This window comes from Schistocerca serialis, chromosome 3 (assembly GCF_023864345.2).
Source record: "Schistocerca serialis cubense isolate TAMUIC-IGC-003099 chromosome 3, iqSchSeri2.2, whole genome shotgun sequence".
NCBI lineage: Eukaryota > Metazoa > Arthropoda > Insecta > Orthoptera > Acrididae > Schistocerca > Schistocerca serialis.
In genome coordinates this window covers 504538811-504551310 of record NC_064640.1, presented here as the reverse complement: position 1 = coordinate 504551310, position 12500 = coordinate 504538811, and the positions used below count along the sequence as shown (strand labels likewise).

Genomic DNA, 12500 nt, shown 5'->3' with positions numbered 1-12500 from the left:
TTTCGTCGTACAGGTCGCCACGATCCTAGGATTTCTGACATCCATCGTACTCACGGAGGCGGCTACCTTTACAAGGGGCGGTATCGTCAGCAGTCACAAACCGACTTTTGCGTTATTGAGAATTTCGAAGGTATAGCGGCAACGAACATCAGCGCCGGTAAAGACTCAATGTGTGGACGGGGATTATCGGCGCCCCATTACGTGACCAGTCATCCTCCAACAACGCCTTAGGAGTGCGGCATATCTGCACTTCCAGCAGGTGGCTATACATGCCACTAGAAGACGTGTCTTCGGTGGTACGAAGGGTAATGGGGATACCACATGACGGGGCTCAACCTAACTGCCCTCTCGGGCGTGGAGCTAAAATACGGTACAGAGAGAACATTCCCACTTCCTGGCCTTCTCATGTGTGCTTTAATTAATTGAAACTTACACTGTTAAAGATAGTTTTTCTCCGTCTTTAAGCGTTTGTACCTCCCTCGGATGGCATTTCAGGTTGTATGTCACTTTTTTTCCTCATTCTCTGAGAGATCGTTTCCTACAGTTTCTCTTCATCTAGCAAAACCACCTTGACTAAGGGTTTGAAGGTCCATCCAACATAGCTGTCCTCTAACAGAGCTCTAAAAAACCTGAAGCAGACTTTTAGGTTTAGTTAAATTTTTCTGCCTGTAAATACCGTATTTATTGGTCCAAGCTACTGCTTTGTGTCCTCAAATGTGGTCGCTATGTGAACGAACTTCACTGAACTCTTTAAGTCTTCAGTGGGATTACTGAACGGAGTTCTATTTATTCCTGATTGGTGACCTCAATCTCACTATGTAAGGCACTTCTCACCACAGCCAAAGTCTTCAGAAATTACTTCGGAGAACAGATCTGCATCTTCACAGTTTATTATTTCGGAGAATACGAATATTGGTGTTTAAAAGCTGCATTGAGATATGTTACAAAAATTTTTCACGATAGTACGAGAGCCATATGCAGCGAACTCAACAGCGCAAATGTATCTACAAGTGCGGAGAATTATAACAACTCTCAAATATTGTAGCCAGTTCATTCAATAAAACATCAGGTGGATACACCGTTCTAAAACAAACATCTTGGTATCTGTACGGAAGTGCAGTTCGTCTAGTATGGAAAACAAACTGTGAAACGATCCTAAAAAGATGTAATTATAAGAAAGTGTGTCTATACTTCACAGCCATAATAATTTCAAATAGCATCATCACAGCAGATCTGCCTTACCCGTATTGCAATTGGTAACGTATCATATGAGAAGTGAGCGAACGACCTGCACCGGATGTATTAGTACATTTTCAACACACAAACCCTTTTTGCACCTCAAACCATGTGATGAATGTTGCAGGACACCCTGTACCGCTGCTAGTCAAGTCCGCATTCCTTCCTGGGATTCCCATTTGAGCGAAGAGCATTTCCAAATACTTGTGTGTTCATCGAATCTACCGGTAATCTAACAGGAAGCCTCTGAATTGCTTGAACTTATTTCTTTAATTCAACCTGATGGGCATTACGCTCTACCAATACTCAAGAATGGGTCACACGAAGGTTCTGTAAGATTTCTCCTTTGCAGGTGAGTTACACTTTCTTACAATTCTCCAAATAAACCCAAGTCGACTATTCGCCTTCCCTACTACCGACCTTACGATCTTGTTCCAATTCATTTTGCTCTGCAGCTTGTCGTTGAGTCTGGGTATTTAACAGCTGTGGCTGTGTTAAGCAGCACACCACTAATACTGTACCCTTCCGAATTACCTTACTTTTCTGTACCTTTAGAGCAAGCTGCCATTTATCACAGCAATAGATATTCTGTTGAACTCGTCCTTGATCTTTCTATGGTCTGTTAACGACAACGCTTTCTTATGTTCAGTACAGCGTAATCTGCGAACATTCGTCGATTACTGCTCACCCTATAGGTCAGATCATTTACGGATACAGAGAACAAAAACCTTTCTATCACACTTCCCTGGAGCACTCTGGACAACACCCACGTTTCTAATAAACACTCGCCGTGGAGGACACCGTACTGGGTGTTATTAATTTGGAAGTCTTCGAGTGAAATATGAGAACCCACTCTGTATGCTCGGCCCTACGTCAGTATTATGCAGCGGGGCACTGTCAAGCGCTTTCCGGAAAGGTAAGTACATGGAATCTACTTCTTGCCCTTCACCGGTGCGAGAAAGGTGAAATTGAGTTTAGTACGAGCGATGCTTTCTAAATGAGTGTTGATTTTTGGATATAACTTTTTCTACCGCCAGACACGCTCAAGAATTCTGTAGCGGAGTGCTGTTGCTACCAGTAGTAACAATTTCGCCTCAACTCTTCAAGCATTATCTTACAGATGGCGCCAGTCGAACCCGGCCTAATACATGTTACAGTAACTGTTTAGTAAGGAAAGTTCTTTTTTCAACGAAATTGAGTTTTGAAGTAACACTGGGGTTCGAATGTCACTAAAAGCACGAACTTATTCCCAGTGACCGGTGTGCCATGGAAAATATTACTGTGAACACAACGTTTGTGTTTTTCAACATCAGAGTTTCATTAATTTAGTGAACGGCGCATTAACTCAACTATGCCGTGTTACATATTAATTATCAGCACTGTAGACTGCCGCCGCTACCTACTTCCTATGGTGATAGTGGTCCACCGAGAGGTCATAGTTTCAGCACAAGATTTTTGAGGAGCGACGTTAACTATTTCGTCACCCTGAGTTGGACACTCCGTAATTTGTTTACATGATTAATCAATATTGTACAATCTATGACTGTATATAGACGAAGTTCAGCAAATCCTCCCAGGTTAACATGTTTACTAGTTTTTTCCGTAAAACACCCGTTTTGGAGACATAATTCTATTTGCAATAATTACGTTTTGAATCTGGGCCGTGCATATACTTCAAGTTTTCCCGTAAAACAAAACAGTAATTCTGTATACACTCCCCCCTCCATCTACTACTATCCTATGCCGTATCTCTCGATTTTTGCGCTCTGAGCGTAAAAACCTTGTGTACCCCCATCAACTATCCAACCTTCCTTCTCTCCCTGGCGCTAGTTTGACTCCACCTAAATATCTGCACAAGAACCTATGAAAGTAAGCAAGCACACCATGCTTAAATGCAGCACGAATCTTCTAGAATACTACATGAACTGAGCTGTAAAGTAAAGCAGCGTTTCCAAGAAAATGTAGGTACCTTCCCCCTCTGATTGTGTAATTATAAAAAACCCTTATTCATCAAGAAACTAGTATCCTGAAAAGTGATAACTGTGGTAATGGATAACCGTATTTCATTAACGTTGTACCCCGATGTCAGCATCTAACATTGTACGTTGCGTTCTGAAGACAGTGTTATTAGGCCAGTTTGTTGGAGTGCCGTCCGTTTGACTTCAATACGAACAATCAAATATTGTAATTAAGGCAGTGTGTAATTAACAGAATTGACGCGCTGGACGTCAAATACAATTAACCTATTTATAAAGCACCCAGCGCAGGTGAAATTTAATAACTTGTCTGTATCAAATACTAAAGGCAACTTTCATAACGGGGGAAACACGTAGCGACAGATGAAGACAGTGGAAGCAGCTGCTCTCTGCCTGATTGCAACTGCACTTATCATCGGCCATAGCGCGCACGCTCTGAAAATCTGAAGGCTACAACAAACTAGAAAAGAAAAAGAGAGAGAGAGAGAGAGAGAGAGAGAGAGAGAGAGAGAGAGAGAGAGAGAGAGAGAGAGAGAGAGATAGAAAAGGAGAAAGGCAGCCTTCACCTGAAGTTTGAACTGCAACGATGTATGCACGAAAGCACATAATGCACTGTGTCCTAGCTTACTCTGGTACCTGCAAGAACTTCGGTAATTTTTACGTCACAAAATTTTTCATACAAAGGGTTTCCAAAAGCCCTGTTCGCTTACGCTACAGAAAACCACACTGATTACACTAAAACAAATACCAGTCATAAGAATTCTTAAAAATGGGACTCCCGTATTCATGATCCAGAACATCAAGTCTGTACGAGGCAAATTCAGTTGTATCTTTTCCTTAGGCCGGACAAATTACTGCGTAAAAGTGTATAATATGGGGATCTTTGTGCAATTATGACCGTATAAATGAAATGAAGGAGATAACGAAAACCTGTATAAATAGCGCGCCGCCTTGAAGCTGGCGCCATTCTGCACGCAAACTAGCACCGCCGATGTCTGCGATGTATGCTATCCTAGTTACTCTCGTCGCAGAGTGAAGAGTGCTCGTCATTCAAATGGCCGTCACAGCATGAACATCTACATGTTATTACCTCCAAATGTCAGATCTACAAGAAGTACCACTGAATTTGTCTCGAAACATGCTCTACTGGCGGCAAAATGCCAGTCCATTTCAAATAAAGCTAATGTGCATTTTATGTTTTACAATGTCACGGAAGCGATATTTAGTGGCGTAAGCAGACTGGGCTTTCGGAAACAATATTTGTCTGAAACATTTTCTTGTATGTACGCCTTTACAGCTCCGAATTGCGAGATCATGCACCATCGAAATAGTGAAGTGGGTTATGATTTATAAAAATTTTGGCCCTTGTGAAGCATTCTTGGTTTAAAGGCTGTTGATTGAGGAAGCCGCAGTATACAGCTCAACACATCCTAATACTACATAACTAAAGCAAGTGTTTTTCACTGTGTAGTAGGAAGTAGAAAATCACGTATGTAGTCACAAGAGTTAATTTGCATCTAATTGTGAACTTTATGGCGCTTTCAAATTTCCATACTTCAGCAATTTTTCTGTTGACATAAATGGAAACAGTGTGCCAGATAGCTCGAAAGCTGTTTTATTTTACGATGCTATAAACATAAATCTCACAGTTTCCAGTTGCGAACAGCTGGAACGTGCAATGTCCTTTGGCACAATTGACTCAGCTGTACTAGAAGTCTACACTAACTTAACTGTACGAAGTTCTACTGTAGGTGACTCAGTACTCACAACGGCCACAATTTGAAATACTCAGATTTCATGCATTGAAGATAAATCGGGGAAACTATCGTTGAAGACCTGTATCATGACTAGCTGCTAATGTTTACGGCAGCATTGTTGCCAGCTGGAATGCACTTAGCTGGTCCGCTTAGTAGAAATATTAATTCGGAGTTATATGAATATATTTGTCACGAAGATCTAATTCAGGCTCGAGATGTGTATTCAGATCACTGTTGACCAGTTTGACACTTCCTGTAGTCAATTCACGAACCTCATGTAGGCTACAATTTAGCAAGACTGTGGACCCTTTCACTGCTGTCGCATATTATGTGCATCATAATGTTTGTTTGTTGCGTACAGAAATCGTTTATGTATCCATACAATGAACTTAATGCTGACAAGGGAACCTCCCCATCGCACCCCCCTCAGATTTAGTTATAAGTTGGCACAGTGGATAGGCCTTGAAAAACTGAACACAGATCAATAGAAAAAACAGGAAGAAGTAGTGTGGAACTATGAAAAAATAAGCAAAATATACAAACTGAGTAGTCCAACTTTTAACTAAATCTGAGGGGGGGGGGGGGGGGTGCGATGGGGAGGTTCCCTTGTGAGAAACAAAGGGAGCGTATCGCCCTCTGTACGTCAGGGCTATCTCTATTAATTTGCAGTACACGTTGCAGAAGGCTCCACAGTATTTGACGATACGACAACCAAATTTTCAATTTGAAGACTTCAGGTACTCATTCCATGTCCAGATTTGGTTATCTATTTATTCGAAAGTAGCATTTTAATCAAATTACTCTGATGCCCCATGACTACGGTGTCAGCGAGATCCATGTATCATTGCAACACTGTGAAGGCTGAACTGTGAAACTACAAAGGAACACCTAATGTAGAGTACGACCTTCATGTATGAATGCAGTTAGCGTGCTTATTTTAGTCTCAACGGACACAGGAGGAGGATATAGAAGTTTTGACTGCATGTAGTATGTGTTCAACAAATTTATTCGAGTGGTTAGGTGCCAAGATAATTTGGAAATTATAGACAGGCTAAGTGACTGCGAGGGAAGCTGCCAAAAGCCGGCCGGAGTGGCCGTGAGGTTCTAGGCGCTACAGTCTAGAACCGGGCGACCGTTACGGTCGCAGGTTCGAATCCTGCCTCGGGCATGGATGTGTGTGATGTCCTAAGGTTGGTTAGGTTTAATTAGTTCTGAGTTCTAGGCGACTGATGGACTGATGACCTCAGAAGTTAAGTCACATAGTGCTCAGAGCCATTAGAAGCTACCAAAATAAGGGCCTTCATCTGTCTGCTGGACTATGGTGGAGATGTCGGGTATGCGAGGGGGAGGGCGCAACCTTCAGCCGTAGCATGGGCAACGACGTCCACGTGCTTAAGCCTAACGTCGTGTCTTAAGATGTCCAATCAGCACAGGACAGGCCCTGGATAAAGACCTGGTGGCAGCCTCTAGGTTAAGCCTTCCGACAGACGGAGAATCGTTGGCTTTGGAAGGTTCCTCTGTTTTCTGGTTTGTGGAAAGGGACTGTCACGGCTGCGCCATTGTTCTCGTCTGGAGCGCCACCATAATAGTTTTCATGTTTCTGAATATGGTCGCTTGGGCATACTGTGACGGCTGCAGAGAGATTCTACAACGCCATGTGTACCTTTTTAAAGGTACATGTTGACATGGGTTCCTCTAATGACAGTGTTCTCTTCACGGGACAGGCCTCGTGGACGAGTACCAGTAAGCTAAGGACGCCACACATGTCGTACGGCCAACTTGTTACCCAAGTTTAAGTATCATTGTAGAAGCTTAGGGCCTCGCCGTCGTAGACTCTTTCCGACCGCCGGAGAGCTCTTTATCACAAATAGGAGGCGTTAACCGCAAGCAATGCTGGATGCCTGATCCACGGTACGGGGAGTCGTTCTGCATCTTGCATTGCCTTATGAGGACACTGCAGCCTGCATTTAACCTCTGTACATCTTGTGGTGCTACAGAAGGCTGCTTAAGATTGAATGGATACATCGGATGGAGATGAGATGCTGGATCGGATTGGGGAGAGAAATTCATAGTGTCATCTGAATGGAAGAAGCATCAGCTGATGGCTATTTCCTGACGCCTCATGAAATATTCTAATTCAGTAACAGAAGGCATTGTGAAGTGCAAAAAATTGTAGAAGGAAAACGAGTACGCAGGTTCAAGTGAATGCAGGAAGGATGATTAGCGTTTAACGTCCCGTCGGTGACATCAGATAGTGAACACAAGCTCAGATCAGGGAAGGAAATTGGACGTCTCTTTCAGATGGACTCCTCTGGCACTCGTCTGAAGTGATTTAGGGAAATTACAAGAAACAAATCTGGATGACAACACGGTAACTTGAACCATTGTCCTCCCGAATATGAGCCCAACGTGTTTCCCCTGTACTATCTCGCCTGCTAACTGGATATAGGTTGCAGTATTTATTGGAAGATGAAGAGACTCCCGCATGATAGCGAAACGTGCATAGCGACATCAAACCAGCCTTCCAACTGATGACATGAATATTCCACCAGCTGTGAACACTACAGAACTGAAGTACTCCCATCCCGTCGTGACGCACTGGAATGTGTTATTTACTGTAAGTTTTTTATGAATGTGTAACAATAGTCCTACACGTACAAAAAAATGTCGCGGATGTAATTTAATTTTGGTGAGTGTCGTTCAGCGATCTGAAATTTTTTTTAGGGCAACTGGTTTTCAACAAACCAGTTTCACGGACAACTGAAGAGAATGGATGAATTTCGATAGCTCCAGAGACAAAGTAAAACATTTGGGTACTTCATGAATAGTAGCTCGCCTTCAATTTCGCCAAAATCAAGAGTATGTTAAAACTAAAGTTACTAATTTTACTCTTGCCATAACCTCAGTTGATTGTTCAAAGAACAGCACAACCAAAGGAAATACCACGTCCCTCAGATGTAGAGCACTGAATACACTGTAGTCCGCAGTTTACCCAGTGTCTCCCTGCAGCCTTCACAGTTTCTGGGTTTTTGCACAAACGGCCGCATTTCAAAGCAGCGTGATGGACGACTCCTGAAAGTGATGACTAACCCGTCAGTTAAAAACGAGCCCCACAGCTATTGAGCTAAGTGCCGGTTCACAGTTCCCAGTGCGGCCGGCCACGCTGTTCCCGTGTACCAGGGTGACTCCGGCGCTACCGACGCATCGCACTTTCTCATCGTAATGGCTTAATGGGCCTAAGCACTCTTCATAGCAACGCAGCAACAGTGTCTGCCACTAGCTTTAACAGCTACTTACTACTGGCTTCGGATTTGGTACAGTAAATAACAACTGCAGCGAAGACGTTGAAACAACTCTCACGTCTAACAATTTTTCTTCAGTTTCTTCTGCCAGTTGACACGTTTAATACCTTTCCTCTAACCATAGGTATCTTCACGCAATAAACACAGACAATAAGCGGGATAGATTCACAAGTAAGAATCGCATGCAGCACATGTATACAAAGAAGAGAACTACTCAGAGGACGATGAATAGTGGAACTCATTAGTCGACCACAATATTAATGCTCCGGGAAGTTAAGGCGCATAGGTCGTCTCGTGTGTAACTGTGAGCTAGAAGCCGATTGTAATGTGCTGCTGTGTGAACAACCAGAAGTTATTCCAACTTCCACAATGTATACGCAGTCGAAAAAATTGATGTGGTTTTTGTTTGTCACCGCCCATTTCCGGTAACTACCACGGAAGGCTAAGTGTAATAATATCATGGTTGAGTAGTATGTGTCCCGATGAAGTACAGCGAGAAACCTCGCACATATTTTCTAGAAAAAACATAAAATGAATATGATGTACTGTAACCGTAACCAATGTGCAATAAATACATCACTGCGAAGAGGGAGTGCCAGAGGGAACTTCAAGACAATAAATAATAGATGTTTTCATCGCAAATTCGATTCCACTTATCCTTGGGATTTAGTAAATATAACAGGAAACCAATCACTGTGGCCAAATGGCGATTTCAATCCCATTCCCTTAAGTACCATGTTTATTGACCCTTACCCCTGTGGCACTGTGGTTGACTACCGTAAGACCGCGTCTATTTATGGCACATTTACTGTTTAAGTGTAACGGTACAAGTCATGCAGTCCAGCAGTGGGACGTGAAAATGGCCGAAAGCTCAATCTTTACTGCGTTAAAGTAACAGTTTCCATGGAGGGGCGGTCATTCTCGTAAACTTACATGAAAGTGAAAATAATTAAGACTCTTGGCTTGCCTGTACGAAGCTCTCATCATACGCACTTATGAGAAGGGGTTTCAAAACCCATGGCAAATCATAATTATCTACTAGCAGGTCTTCCTCAGCATCAACGTACTTACCTTCTATTGGATTCTCAAATTGTTTTAGGCCAAACTCAGCACGCATAGCTGAAGATAACATGTTATGTATCCAGAAGAAGTAAAAACTCTCATAAAACGGAAAGATAATTTGAACGTTCCTGTGCTTTAATAGGCATTGTACTGAGAGATTGTACGCACTTTCGTATCTCCGAGCAGACTGACAGCAGTCTATTTCAGGGGAGGATACAGTTGAACACAGAATCTGAAACGCCGTTCACATATCTTAACTGATAATGATGGTACAGTTTACGATAATCCAGTATCATCCTACGCCAGAACAAAATCCTAGGGTAACTGGGGAAAAGCCTGGCCCTTTTAGTATTGCCAGCAGTCATATAATTGTTGTCAGGTTTGCAACACGTGTGCATAGCGCAAAACCACTACCTGCGACAGGCACTTTAGGCAGACGGTGACGCCGGCTTGGCGTGCTCCAGTTGACACGATGACATTTGCATTGTCTGCGCGCGCCGCATCAGATGACATCCGGCCACAGCGACGCGACACCGCTGCTCCCGTCATGAGAGACCACACCAAGGTCTCCAACATACTGTTTATCTGGCTGCCATCTCAATTACAGTTACTGTCATCTGTCACCTATACGAATATCTCGTAGCTTTTGACTGAATCGCATGAATGACACGTGCAGGACAGGTAATCTCTAAATACTAGCCTAAGCTACTTTAAGATTCAGAGAAGACCCACGTACAGCGTAAAACGTGGGTTTTGGACTTTTAGCAGCAGGCTCTATCTTGGCCAGGCTAATTACCGTCTTAAGATTTGTCTGGCAACCAGATCACAACTGAGTGGAAATTTGTCCACTCACAGAATCGAGTCAGGAAGCTGCTGGTTAAGCTACAGATAGTGGGTTCTACGCACTTAAGAGTCTCTTTATAATAATAATAATAATAATAATAATGTTGGGGAATATCTACAGGCGTCCGGCATATCATACAGCCAGGAGCGTTTCGGTTGTATCCGTTTCACATGCATGAAAACTGACGTACGTAAAGGCCATAAAAAGAACTTTTAAGCGGACTGTGTGTCTACTATGTAAGCTTTCAGTTTAAGATATAAGAATTACTCTCTTATTAACCATGCGAACGCACACGAGATACTCGCGACAAAGATTGTTTGAATCAGAATAGTGCGAAATGCGGTTTTCCGAATGAAATACACAGCGGAAAAACGGAGACAGCGTACTTAATGGCACGAAGGTGTAATTAATGTCAAATAAGATAAAACGAAGTCAGAGTCAGAATGCGCGGAAGACTTCAAAGGTAGGTGGGAGATAGTACGGTAATTGAATGCTTCAATTGAGCAACCTAACAATTATCGAAGTGTCGGGCTATAGTAATTAAACTGCAGCGGTGATTTGGAGGATGGGGAGAAGCAAAGTTTCAATACGACAGATAAGACGGATGCGCGGACTTTTTGTGCGTTTTATGCTGTGTGTGTGTGTGTGTGTGTGTGTGTGTGTGTGTGTGTGTGTGTGTGTGTGTGTGTGTGGTGGGGGACCTCACCCAAGCGCGGCCGCTCTTTGCCAATAAATTTCGGAACTCTAGAAAACTGTTCGAAGATTATGGTGCTTATCAACGAAGGAAGGAAGGAACCCAGTTATCGGTGCATACTGTATCGTTTGACGAAATAGCTGTAAGTATCTTGACGTAGTACCTTCACGTATACTTCACAAAATGTAGGAGTGACGCTAAGAACGTGAACGTGAACTGTAATACAGAATTCCAAAATTTCCCTAAGTACCACCTAAAAAAAAAATCAACTGTATTTTCATCTAATTGTGCTGTGCTCTAACTTCTTTGGACTAGCACACACTGGTTTACAAAAAAATATGAAGCACTCAGAAGAGGAGGAAAATTTCACGGGTTGACAGGTTGCATGTTATTTGAGTGATTACAAAATCGAGGCAAGTTTATTAAGAACTAGGCTGCATAAGCCCACTTCGCAGTGAAGTATTCACCCGTCTGGCCTGGATGTGTGCAATGATGCCGGTTGGGAGGGTTGTCGAAGCAGTTTTATCCTTTCTTGGGACAAGCTGATACACACGTGTTTTAACTGGTCCTTGATATCCTGGATGTTGTCACTGGGACACAATTTACGTCTGAATTGGTACCCCAGTTGTATCTATCCGACGATGGTCATTCGAGGTAGCAGAGAATCACGATTCTTCGCTGAACAAAATGGACGCCATTCATGAATAGTTCATGTTTCCCTGTCACGGCACCACTCCAAACGCAGCAGTATGTGGTGGTGTGTTAACGGCAACCTACGCTTGGTACACAAATTCTCTAGTCCGACTCCTACTAATTTCTGACCAGTGATGCGGATGACCATGTTGCTGGGAATCCAGTATTACTGCTTGCATGGCGGGGGGGGGGGGGGGGGGGAAGGGGGGGCGGGCATGTGTGAAGGGGTTACGATGTGCTTGGTACACATCTTGTATACCCATCAGGCCTGGTAACAATATTAGTGCACTCTGGTGGCTGTTCTACGTGTCAGAGAAAACCCCATTTACGCACCCGCCGACGGAGTGTATTTGTATGAAGTTACATTGACATCGGACCATGTATTGTGGTTGCTTCCCATTTTTCGATAGGCAGTGTAATTGTCTTAGTTAAATAAAAAGTGGAGGTACTTACCATTACGTGAAGTCCAGTGGCAGCCTACGTGTCAGACTGGGTCACGTCCAACAACTGCAGAGAAAACAGAACAGCCATTCTAGAGATGCTGAACAAGAAAATATATTAAGTATTACGTACTATAAATGTACTCCAACACATTTCGGTGTAGAATGTAAGAGATGACATCTACACGTGCCCTATTGCCGTTAACATGTATACAGTGACACATATTTGTGTGTGTAATTTCATCTAAACTTGTTTTCGTTTGTTGGTAAAGAATTTAAACAGTCACAAATATTTTTTGGAAAGCTGTATCTTAATGCGAAACTGGCTTCCGATTGTTATGCTAATCTACAGATGCTTTAACGCTTCCTGTTACATTAATTTCTCAGCAACCAGACACCCGACTCTCCAGCACGTTCCAGTGGACGGCGGTGCTACTTGCTTTCATCCTTCGACTTTTTCAGAACGGTGCGGAAATTGTAGCAATACAAAGATGAC

At 43.1% G+C, this 12500-nt stretch overlaps 1 protein-coding gene across 7 annotated transcripts in view; it reads right to left on the bottom strand.

Annotated features, from left to right (window-relative positions):
- The window catches only part of LOC126470388 (beta-1,4-glucuronyltransferase 1), a 323239-nt gene that overhangs the window by 106426 nt on the left and 204313 nt on the right, over positions 1 to 12500 (bottom strand). For all 7 annotated transcript variants that reach the window (XM_050098223.1, XM_050098226.1, XM_050098221.1 and 4 more), the window contains exon 2: positions 12018 to 12071. The gene's annotated coding sequence lies outside the window, so the exon portion shown is untranslated. The remainder of the gene's footprint in view (positions 1 to 12017; positions 12072 to 12500) is intronic.